Raw genomic sequence first — 10,576 nt, 5'->3', positions numbered from 1 at the left:
ATAAATACACAGCTCCTCTCGTTTCTGATTGTTTGCACAGTCAACAGATTAATGGATGACTAGGTGATGGATGGATTCTCAGTTCTAGATGAAGTTAGGGAGGGTGTGTGTGTGCAGGTGGGATCTCGAAGGTTGTATATAAATGTTTGTGAGTTTATCCAAGTCCATGGAGATGCATTATTTTGTATCAGTGGTTAATCTGGTTTAACTCAGACTTTACTTCTGGGACGTCTTTCCTGTTAGTAGCTTTGTGCACTTATCCCTGATTATGCTACATAGATACAATACTCTCGTCTTCAAAGGTGTATGCTTATAAATTATTATTTTTAGTTTGTGGGCATCTGGTTCTTTGGATTAGTAGCACCTACTGTGGCTAAAGAAGGCCCTTATTTTCCCTGCTTGCTTTTTTTTTCCCTGGTGCACTGAGACAAGGGGTGCTGTGAGAAGGAGTTTTGATAGTTTAGTCTCCGTGCTGCGAAGGTCTCTGTGCGAGTCTGTGCACTCTGGAGGATGTTACTGGTACACGTTTGATAAAACTTCTTCTCGTTTTATAGATAACCAGTTATGAATCTCAGTGTCACCGCTGCTCCCACAGAGACCTGCAGTGAAGAGCTGAGTCATACAGGTGAAGATTGACACGTCTCCCTTTGCAGATGTGAGGGAGCCCCATCGCTTCCTCTGCAGAGAGTCCCGAGCTGCTGCATTCTGTGCCCTGCAAAAGGTTCGGGTGGCCAAGAGGGGGAATGGCTCGGCCCCTGCACCTCTCCTGGCAGCATGCTGGTTCTGGTGCCCAGGGAGGCATATGCCATGACGTCTGCGGGCAGATCCCTCACCGCTTACTCAATTCCTGGAGCAGCAGGGAAGCGGGCAAAGTACAGCAGGCTGCCAAGTCACAGTCTGCTCACTAGATCGCTTGAGAGTCAGCACAAACCTCCTTATCCCCTGCTACAGACGGACTAAACCGCTCAGTAACATCTTCTCTTCCCCTAGCAAAGGTCTTAAAGAGGCAGCTCTGTAGCTTACTTCAGCTTGTGGCACATTTGCCTTATTTTGCCTGTTTACTTATTGTGCCCCAGATCTGCAAACAGCGTTGTGTTTGCCACAGTAATTCCAACCTACATATTTCAGCTGAGAGATCTTTGCAAGATGTGATCGGTGCTGGGGAGGTCCGTCCCCCTACATCCCTGGATTCTGCACAGGGCTATTGCACAAGAGGCTGTGCAATATTTTTTTCCAAAAAAACTGCTAATGAGGAAAAGGAGAGTTATTAGACGTGGGTTTCGCATAGCAGCCTCTTTCATGGAGTGCTGACTAATGGCTACTTCTCCACAAAGAAATAAAAATATCAGATAAAAATAAATCCAATTCTTAAGCCTTTATTCAGGACCAAATAAGCTTCCGCTGTTTGCTCTGACCACTTTGGAAAGCTTGGCATGCATCACTTGCATGGGAGAGCTGTGCCAGAGCTGTGAAAAGCCCTATATGTCTTAACTCTTTTCCTGTGTCTTATATCTTCCTTATTTCCCATTTGCTTTAACTGCATTTCAAGCTTTTTAGAGGGTCTGCCACTGTGCACAGTCTGTGCTAAGTCATTACGGACAGAGAGGATTCTGTTCTTAAATCCTGCTTTGAAAAATCTCTTCATAATATGTCCCTGGAAGAAACTCCCGATTTGTTTATTTTGATTTGTCCTTTGGCCGTGGCTGGACGCCCAGTCGTGGGTCAGCATCTCACTGGCCGAGTACCAGCACAGAGCAATTTGCAGCTCCATGTCAAAGCTCCACTTTGGCCATATCTCCGCAGCATTTCCCAGAGCCGGTCGTCTGTGCTTCAGCTGATGGAGGTGCAAACTGAACTCTGGCTTGCCTGGCTGAGCCTGCCAAGAAAAGCATTAGCTAAGCAGAAACAGCTTGTAGCTGGGGGCAAAGGTGAGCGTGCATTGAGTATCCGCATCTTGATACAGAAAGGATGCAGCTACAATCAAAACAGGGGAAAGGAGAGTGGGCAGACAGACAGCCGCCCGAGGTGACCCAGGAGTACATGCCACGCTGCTCGCTGAGAAAGGCCTCTTTGTCTCCTTGCATTATGCCTGCCTGTTTTGACTGAGACGCAGAACAAATGGGAGAAAACCACCTATATCGCCTTGATGGCATTTTTTCTGTTTCTTGGCATTGCTTTGTTGTGCTCCCAAAGGCCTTGAATGTGTTGGGCCATTGTGTCTATCTCAGCCGCAGCCAAGCAGAGATATTTGTGCAGCTGGCTTTGCAGTTCCCCTCTCCCTAATGCGTAGGCTGGGAGATATAGAAGGTGTCTGAATGCTGGGGCACCTTTCTAACAAGATAATTCACTGCTGAATCACAGCTGGGAGACAGACTGAATTTCTTCCTCTCTGTGTAGGAAGGAGCTGGGAGCAGACTTGGGGAGGAGACCTTTAACCATCACCTACTCCTTTAGCACTGGCTGGTGTGGCTGCCTGATCCCATGTCATATTGTATGAGGCTATTTGTATTGCTCCCCCCTTCCTATTTAGATTACAGCTTGACCAGTGTGACCTTCATTTCCAGACCTTATTTTCAACACAGCTGATAAAACTTTGCTCTGGCAGAAGCCCTGGTTTGTCTCTGAGTATCCCTCAAAGAGACTGGATGGTGTTTCTTATCGGTTTTATGAGGAATGGTCTTATCAGAGTTCTTGGACTTTACCTGGATATGCACAATCCCTTCTTGGCTTTACCACTTTGATAAATTCTGTAACATCCCCTCTGCCCATGGACTACAGCTGACATGATAAAATGGACTTGACTTCCAGTTACAGCTGGTTTTCTTTTCAGACTGACTTTCATATCTGTTTTACGCTGGCAAAACGGTCTGACCGTGGGCCTTGGAGCTATAAGACTGAACATTAGAGATACCAGTTCTGTGTTTCCCTGAACTTTGGCAGCATTCAAAAGATTGGGTTTACGACTTGGCCTCCATATCTACCAAATGTTTGGCAAAATAGCTCTCTTGAGTGACACACCCTGGATTCAGCTCAGGTCTGCTTGGTGGGGCTTTTTGTGGGAAGAGGCAGCTTCCTCCTCCTGCAGTGGGTTCAGGTCCAGCCAGAAGACACCTCGGGTGTTGGCATGAGGTAGTACAGCCCTTTAGCAGACCTGGCTGCTGTTAGCAAGAGGCAATTCTGGTAACAGAGAACGCCTGAAACGTAATGCTTATTTCTCTTAGTTGCCCCTCACTTTGATATCCAACAGGAACAACCTCTGAGCCCACAGGCATGACAGTAGCTTTGGTCACTTTGGGAAATTTGGGACTATGTGAGCTCAAAACCGCTCCCTGCATGAGAGGGCTGAGATAAGCCCCACGTCTGAGCTCCAGTTTTTCCCATTTCACGTTAACTGTGGAGCTTTAAAAGTTAAACAGCAAACCTCTTCTTTTCAGACCCTCTTCTTTCTTTGTGGCTCTCGTGTTCGTTCTCATCCCAGCTCCCTAAGGGGACAACCAAATGCCATTTGCAGTTCACTGCTGTGCATTGCATTTAGTGCCTCGGCCTTACTCTCTCTCAGAGCATGAACCCAGCAGACCAACTTCTTATCAGCTTGACAGGCTGTGACTGTTGTCCTGGTGACCAGCGTAGTTGCACTATCATCATGTACAGAAGGCAGCGAAAGAGATGCCTTGACCCCTGGGTGTAGCCGTGCTTGTGCTTGATATGCCACTGGGATGCATGAAGATAAGATCCAAACCTTGGCCTGCGTGTGTGAAAGATGAAGCAAAAACAGAATGGAGAAGCATGCAAAGTTAATAACTGTAAAATAAGAAATGGGAGTGCGTCTAGAAGTTGCAAATGCTCAGCTCTTCTCAGCATCTGATCTGTGTACCAGTCATCCGAGTGCATTTGTATTTGAGGGATGGTTGCCTGCCAGCCTGCTGTCTCTTTATCTTTCTGTCTTTTTCTACCCACTCCATTTCTTCCATTTCTCACTTGGGTTTACGGACATGAGAAAGAATAATGTTAGTAACACTTCTGAGTCACGTTTTCCATCCAGACACACCGTGCTTAACCAGTTCACACACACATTCCTGTACAATGTCGATTCCAACTCACTAATTGCTCTCGTGAGTTGATCAGGCCAAATTCCTGGTGTGCTCTCACAGATTATCTCCTAGGTCGTTGTAGAAAGCCCCGCTTTGAAGAGTGTACAATCCAAGTGGGAGCCAAGGAACAACAGATGGAAGGAGATGGGTAAGGGAGGACAAAGAAGCGGTGAGACGTCGTTACTCAGCACACAGGCAACGGTGTCAGCACACCAGCTGCCTCAGGCTTTGGACAGCTTTTGCAGGCTACGCACGTGTTTGTGTTTTAGCGTTGGCTGGTTTGCTTAGATGCTGTCAGCTTTCAGCCATCGAAGACAACGTGGGATGGGGCAACCTATATAGAGCCAGAGCCTGGCTAGCAGAGGCCCTATGTTAGTTAGGGGATAAGAACATATTCAGGTCTTTTACCTTTGAAAGGCTTGTCACAAGGCTGCTGGTTTCTGGGCTGAGTGGGGACAGCTTTAACCTCTGGAGTCCCAGAGGCTCGTGTGCCCTGTGTTAGGTGTGTGGTGGCATGGTGGTGTAGCCATGGTTGCTACAGGGAGGAAGTGTCCAGCTAATCCCCAACCCAGCTAATCTTCCACGGTTGATTGAGAGTTGAATATGATTAGTTTACTGTAAAAGCTGGCCTTTCTGAACACTTATTACCAGGCATAACTCCACAGACATGGAGTGTTATGTGTCTCTTCTTCAGCCTGGAGAAGAGAAGGCTCTGGGGACACCTCATAGCAGCCTACCAACATCTGAATGGAGCCTACAGGAGAGCCAAAGGGGGACTCTGTCGCGAAGTGTAGTGCCAGGAAGACGGGTAACGGTTTTAAATTGAAAGAGGGGAGATTTAGATTAGCTATTAGGAAGAAACTCTTTCCTGTGAGGGTGGTGAGACACTGGAACAGGTTGCCCAGAGAAGCTATGCATTCCCCATCCTTGGAGGGGTTCAAGGCCAGGGCGGATGGGGCTTTGAGCAACCTGGTCTGGTGGGAGGTGTCCCTGCCCAGGGCAGGGGGGTTGGAACTAGATAATCTTTAAGGTCCCTTCCAACTCAAACCATTCTATGACACTAACAGTCTCACACTAGACCCAAAATCATGGGAAAGTACGTCTGATGTGCTGCCTGTCTTGTTTTGCTTCTATATCTATGCCCTTAGCATTGCCCGTGCCTGTGTTTGCTTATCTCTGACCTCCAGAATTGCTTCTATATCTATGCCCTTAGCATTGCCTGTGCCTGTGTTTGCTTATCTGTGACCTCCAGGGGCCTTGCAGCAGATAGGATGGTCTGCTGGACCTCCCCACGCTCTGCTCACATCCCTGTGTCTCCAAACAACAGGCTGGATGGGGCTTTGAGCAACCTGGTCTGGTGGGAGGTGTCCCTGCCCAGGGCAGGGGGGTGGAACTGGATGATCTCTAAGGTCCCTTCATCCCAAACCATTCTGTGAGTCTATAATGTCGTGCGGCTCCGGCTCTTCCCGCAGGGGGAGCATTGGGGGGGGGGGGGGGAGTTGAGGCAGCAGATCTGTCTCCCAGGAAGGTCTCCAAGGTGGTGCTTCAGGGCAGGCTGTGTTTCAGTGGTGGTCGGTGGGGAGAAGGGCTGTACTTGTGAACAACATGAGTCAGCCCCCATGGCAGGGCTGCCGGTGGGAGGTGCCACCTCTCCTGGCTGCGGGATCAGAGCCCTGCTGAGTAATGAGGAGAGGTTTAAGGATGTTGTGGGATGGAGCTTCTGTCATGTAAAATTCATGGTGCTAGCAGGCCATCTTACATAAAACATTACTCTTCCTGAAGAAGACACAAAGTCTTCATTTCATGCTTGTAAAAGCCAAAACACAACAAACCACCAAAGAAGGGATGTTTAAAGAATGAGGGAACTCAAGGCTGTCTTGTGTGTGCTGGTCTGATGTGACCCTGAATCTGCTCTCACAGCGGCTTTGCGCTGGAATGACGCGTGCATGTCACCTGTGAGGAAACACAGCAGTGAGGGGAACATGGCTTTGCTTAGAGGAGGAGAGGACATGCTTTCTCATTAGCAGGAATGAAGGAGTGCATTCCTCACCTCTGCAACAGCTTCAGCTTCTGGGGTGGCTCCGTGAGCTTCGTGGTGCTGGTGGGCAACAGAGCAGACCTGCCCCAGCTCTCTTGTTACGGAACAGCTGATATGGGTCCTGTTACACTTCTGCTTTTTGTTTGCCTGCCTGCCTGTGCCTATTGTCCTGTGCTCATTAGTACTTCTTCTGTTACTGAGAGCCTTGTTTTCCTTGGGCGGCTCAGAACTCTCCTGGATGTTGTGCATACTGAAATTTCTAAGGGACTTGTGAAAGTCCCCTGTTCCTCGAGGCAGTAAGGCATGGTTATATGGCCTGCCCTTTGTAACGTGAGTTCTTCCTCTTATGGGAGGCCTGATAAATGAAGAAGAAGCTATTGTTTGTTGTTGTTATGGAAGGCTCTTGAGATAAATGGGAACCTGGCACCAACAACTCACTGTGTAGTTTCGGTAGGATAAGTGAAATGGTGGGAATGCAGTTTTCACCACTAATGAATGCAGTGAATAATTGCTGCCTTTGGTTCTTTTTCAAGGCAATATTAGTTTGCTGGTTTTAACAATAAGACAGAGGACCTGTGTGTCAGTAAGCGATAAAGTACATGTTATTTTTGTATGAATCCATCCCAAAAAAGTATAGTTGCAGAAAATGCAGTGCAGCATCACATATGATGTGTTGCAGGTGATGGGTAGAGGAAGTGACCCATGTGCCAGTCTTACGTGAGCGATGGAAGAAAAATGGGAAGTTTAGTGTGTAAGAAGCCATCTTCATGCTGTTTATCCGAAACCACTGTTTTTCCTGGGAGCAGTGTTGGAATCATGTGGCACAGCAGCATTAGGTGATGACACAGCAGTGCATGGCTAATCCCCCAGCCAGCTTGCATCACCCAGGCTGTTCTGGCAAGTTTGCAGGGTACGTCCCATGTTCTTAGACTACCCCTTGGCATCCCTGTGTGTGGTTCTCACTCACCACCCCTGAACACACGAAGATGAGTTCCCAAGCTGTAAGATGGCTTAGCCAGATGCCTGCCTGTCCCCATTTGTTTGTGCCAACTCTGTTTGCAGGAAAATGTACAGTTGGCTGCCCTGTGTGGAGAATTTAGCTCGTGTAGCTTTATATGCAGTGCATACCTAATGCTCTGTGACAGCATGGTTCTTGCTGGAGAAAGAAATATTATTTGTGGTTTGGAAGCTGAGTTGGATCTGGTCCAGTTCTCTTTGCCTATGTTGTTTCTTTTGAAGTTTTTGTTTCTTTTGGGGGGGGGAGGAGTCACCTGGATGATACCAGCAATTAGCTGAGCAAAGCAGACCACCTGGGATGGGAGATTCAGGGCATGAGATCAGTTAGAAAGGACAGATGAAAACAGCTTTTCTGAATTTGAGTGTATGCAGCTTGGTGGTGGGTTGCCAAAGAGGCAATTGGGACCCCAAAGGGGCAGAGGCAGAAAAGGTGTCAGCAAGCACCAGGCCTTCCCAACCAGCTCAAGCCCTTCCCTTTCCCTGGTTGCAGGAGCAGCCTGTTCCCACGCTTTCCCTCCTCTCGGCAGCAAAATCCGATGTTGCTTGCAGGGTTTTGGAGCCAAGAGCCAGCAGTGTCTCCCAGCTGTGCAGAAGCCCTGGGCTAGTGGTGGTGTCCTGGGGAGGTGGGCAAGCACGATTCCTATGTGGGGCTCCCCTCTTCTCCAGATGAGCCAGGTGGAGCCAGCAACTTTTGCTGGGGCCGCTGCCAGATAGGCGACCCAAAAATGCATAAGACTCATCCGCTGTAGAGCTAACCCTGTGACCTCACAGACCATATATCTCTGATTTGTTTCATGTGGGTGGAAAGTCAGAAGGCCTGGGGACCAGCTTCTGACACTTTTTTGGTGGTTAATTTCTGGAAATTTAGGCTCTGAAATACATACAGGGACATCCGAGCTACTCATTCTGAATTCCTCCTGTTGTTGATAGAGAGGATCAGGCAGTGCGGGCATGCTGCTTGACTAGCCTGTTTAAAGTCTATATCTGCTTGAGAGGAAGGGCTGTGCCCATACCTGTGCCTTTTTTTGGGTTATAAAAGCAGTCTGGATTATCAGCAGAGATGTAGACTTCTTCACGTTGGCCATGCAAGGTTAGTAAAGGGATTCACATCCCCAGAACTGGAATCACCTGTTGACTCAAGCACTGGGCAAAGACTTGGGATTCCCCAGACAGGGCAGATGATAATCAGGCAGGCAGAGACCTAGAAACAGAGGGTCCCTGTTAGGTCTCAGCCATAGGGGCTCCCTCCCCATTGAGGGGATCTACCCTGGCTTGGTTGTCTGATGGATCTGGATTGGGGTTGTGACCACTAACCTTCTGAATGAGAAGCTGGTACAGTTGTCTTAAGTTGATTTGTTTGTGCCAAGGAGGTAAGAATAAGTCTCAGAAAATGAACTTGAACCTCTGGACAAGTTTTCTCTTGCTGAACTTGGCTCTCTTGCTGACTTTTGGATAGCTGCTGAGATCTTGGGTCTACCCTTGGAGGAAGTGCAAAGATCTAAGCGCAGTGTTTTCTATCATCCTTCAAACTCTGCCTGATTCCCCACCTCCCATAGTCCCCTGGCACCTTTTCTGCTCCATATCCTTGTTCCTCGTTACCTGCATCACTGTCTTGCCTTTTCGTAGCCTCTCCGTGCTCTTACCTGGTTTGGTTTGCTCACTGCTGCATGTGCTTTGTTTTATTGACTGCCAAGGCATGCGACCTGCAAGGTCTCCTGATTGAGTCTGACTTTACCTTTTAAAAAGAAGTCTGAGGGCTCAGTAACCCACCCAAAGAACTGAAAAAACAAACCACCCCAAACAAGACAGACAGGAAAATATACAGTGGATTTTTCTGTGCTCTCATAAATAAAAGTCAGACAATCACATGGTTTTCTAAAAATAACATCCGTAGCGAGTGTTTTGGTAGGAATAATACTGACCTAGTTTGCATGTTGCCCACATGCAAAAAATAAGTTGATGAGGAAAACTCAATTGCCTGACGTGGTATTTGCATTTGCTGAACCAGATCTGAATTGAGAGCTGGTTAATTAGATCTTACATTCTCCTCTCGGTGGCCCCTCCGGAGGTTTCAGGGAAGAGGGGAAGGGGGGATGCTCGCTGGCAGCGTGACCCACAGCAGTCACTTGCCTTCTACGTGAGCTGGACGTGTGGGTTTTGCCCATGTGGTGCAGTCAGTGGGGGTCTGTATGAGCAGAAGTCTTCTTCTGTAGACCAGTCTGAGATGTTCATGCTGGAGAGGGCTGGAGAAACGGTGGGAGAAAGGGCAGAATTTCTCTGTAATCAGAGGACCTGAATTGTTGTGATTTTAGCTTTCTTTCTCCATCTGTGAGGCAGATCAAAGCATTTTGGTATTGAAGGAAACCTCCTTTGACTGTCCAGCTCCTGCCTGCCCTAGAGACTTAGTCTGTGCTCCTGTCCTTGTCCCTGCAACCAACACTGCAGCATAGCCTTGGGGTGGGAGCTGTGCTTTGGTGGGACAGAAAGTGTCTTGCACTAGTCTCTGCCTGCCAGTTCCTTCTCATCCCACTTGGGGAGATGCTGCTTGGGTGCTGGCGCAGATGTGGACCTGCTCCTGTGAGCAGCTCAGCGTCAGTGACAGCAGCCATCAAGGGCTGGCATCAAGCTGGCATCCCTCACAGTGATGGACACCCTCAAGATCCCCTGAACACCAGTCTGGTGAGCATCATTGGTTAATATGAAAGGTTACTGGGCCTGGCTGGTGGAGGAGCCCACTAGGATCTTGGGGAGATGAGGAGTGTGATTGTAGACAAAATGGATCAGTAGCAGAGGTCTCTGGGGTCCTTACTCCAGGGCTGACCAGCCTCTCTGTCCCCCTGAGCCACATGCCACCATCATTATGTTATTGAGTGCCACAGGATGCACTTCCCATCCATCTCTTGAAGACCTGGCAGATGGAGAAGTGTCCGATGCGGTTCACTGGTAGTACACGGCATCGCCTCATCAAGGCCTCCTGAGCTTCCCAGGGCTGATGGACGTGCGCTGTGCCTGCAGCTGGATCTCATTGCGACCTGGCAGTGTAGGGTTCAGCAGACCTCACTGGCTTCTTTCCTCTTGGCATGACGTGAACCAGCAGTCCCTGATCCAGCACGGCCTCGCTGCCGGCAGCCCAGGGGCAGGAGCTGCCTCCGAGCTGCCGGAAAGCCGCGGGTGGCTCCGGAGCGACAAGCTGGCCACCCTGCTGTGTGCTTGTGTCCTCCACGGCTTTGGCACGCCTCAGCCTCTCCATGGAGCCGTGGCTGCCTGGCCTGCCGCCTGCGCTGAGGGCTGCAGTCCTTTCCAGACTCTGAAATGAGAGCAGAAGCATGTCGGGGAGTGCTTTGTGTGGATACGGATAAAGCTCTTTTATGACTAATGGATGCCATCGCTTTCCCTTAAGATTATATCTTCTTTTTTTTTTTTTTTTTTT

The 10,576-nt window shown here is 48.9% G+C and overlaps 1 protein-coding gene across 1 annotated transcript in view; it reads left to right on the top strand.

The window, feature by feature from the left end:
- Positions 1 to 5,149: 5,149 nt before the first annotated feature.
- Positions 5,150 to 10,576, top strand: part of LOC106897082 (exocyst complex component 3-like protein) — a 42,766-nt gene continuing 37,339 nt past the window's right edge. Inside the window, exon 1 of the mRNA XM_014957468.1 lies at positions 5,150 to 5,187. The gene's annotated coding sequence lies outside the window, so the exon portion shown is untranslated. The remainder of the gene's footprint in view (positions 5,188 to 10,576) is intronic.

The sequence above is a fragment of the Calidris pugnax genome, unplaced genomic scaffold (genome assembly GCF_001431845.1).
Source record: "Calidris pugnax isolate Ruff unplaced genomic scaffold, ASM143184v1 scaffold211, whole genome shotgun sequence".
NCBI lineage: Eukaryota > Metazoa > Chordata > Aves > Charadriiformes > Scolopacidae > Calidris > Calidris pugnax.
The sequence above is the reverse complement of the archived record's forward strand: the minus strand, read 5'-3'. Positions and strand labels throughout refer to the sequence as shown.